Source organism: Peromyscus californicus, unplaced genomic scaffold (assembly GCF_007827085.1).
Source record: "Peromyscus californicus insignis strain IS unplaced genomic scaffold, ASM782708v3 Scaffold_8__1_contigs__length_139910024, whole genome shotgun sequence".
Taxonomy (NCBI): Eukaryota; Metazoa; Chordata; class Mammalia; order Rodentia; family Cricetidae; genus Peromyscus; species Peromyscus californicus.
Window position 1 is genome coordinate 113,746,530 of NW_026294606.1, and position 1,508 is coordinate 113,748,037.

General features: G+C 34.0%; 1 pseudogene; it reads left to right on the plus strand.

Annotated features, from left to right (window-relative positions):
- Positions 1-409: 409 nt before the first annotated feature.
- LOC128104883 (uncharacterized) lies at positions 410-532 on the plus strand (annotated as a pseudogene).
- The last annotated feature ends 976 nt before the right edge of the window (positions 533-1,508 follow it).

A 1,508-nucleotide genomic window follows, 5' to 3' on the forward strand; every position in this document is an offset into this window, starting at 1 on the left:
TGGAACTGACTCAGTGAGTAACAGTGAATTGGCTCCACACATAAGGGTACTTATGGCTAAGCCTGATGACTTCAGTTCAGTTCTAAGTATCTTCATGACTGTAGAAGAGAACTGACATTTCCAAGTTCTACTCTCACAATTGCATGTATGTAAAGACATGCATACACACATACCTACACACAGAGAAACACATGCATGCATCTGCACAAAAACACTGAAATAAATACTTCAAATCTTTTGAATTTACAAAGAAATTACTTTTCTATTTCTTATTATTTCTCAGATGACAATTTTCTATGAGTTTCTTTAAAACTGTTACCTCACCCAATTTTCTTATTGTGTAATCATATTATACTGTTCGGTACTCCTGGTTGTCATGGGAAGGGTATGCTTTTTAAGAGACAAAGATATCGCTTCTTGGCCTTTTAGCTAAGATCAAGTGTAGTATCTGTTCTTATCAGTTTTAAGAGACAAAGATGTGAAAATATTTGTAAAAGTCTTTAAGAAAATATGTTTTGAAAGCTGAATTTTAAGAGGTGAATATAATTCAAGAGGAAAGAGCTAAAAGTGTCTTCCCAGAACAATAATCAAAGTTATGCAAAAGTGTCTATGGGTATAGGAGATTATGAGGTAGTTTATGAACAGAAATGATGTCAATTGATCAGAGGTATTATATATTAATCTTGTACATTATACCTAGATTAATAATGAGACGTGAAACCTTGAGAAGGGCTAGTGATTTGGTAATGTTTATATTCTGGAAATATTACTGAAAAATTGCATCAACCTACTGCTTAAATGTTGATGGAAGACACTAAGGTAACAAGGCCTTCTAAACCTAACAGAACTACCACACATGAAATCACAGAAATTGTGGAAGCATGCAAAGGGCCTGCTCTGATCATCACCAGATGGAGTCCTGGAGTTGAGAGGAGGTGTGGACCTATACCTTTCTCCAGTTCATAACCAATTGCAAAGGAAAATTTAGCATTCTCTGAGGAAGTCTGTTTGGAGTAACAAACTATTCTTAAGGGTAGGCTTTATGCCTTGCAGATGGCCAACAGAAAATGAAATCAATGGTATTTGGAGGTTCATTTCTCATAATGACATGTCAGATCTTTCCATTCTTTATTTTTATTTTTAATTTTTATTTATTTAGTTAATTTTCTCCATTTTTTTTACCCTACAGGTCTTTTGCATATTATATATGCATATATATGCATATATTATGGCTTCCAGTTTTGTGTTTTTATGGGATTCTCAAGTGTGCAGATGAGTGGGTCTCTGCATCTCTATCTGCTTCATATACCTTTTCTTGGACTCTTTTCCTTCTCTCTGGTTGTTTTGTTCTAGTATGTTTGTTTGTTTTTATTTTATATTATTTGATTTTATTTTACTATTATTCTGTATAAATGTATTTATTTTCTAATAAGAAACAAAAATGGGGTGGATCCGGGTGGGAGAGGAAGAGAGGAGGAACTGGGCAGACAGAGGGTAGAGAAACCATA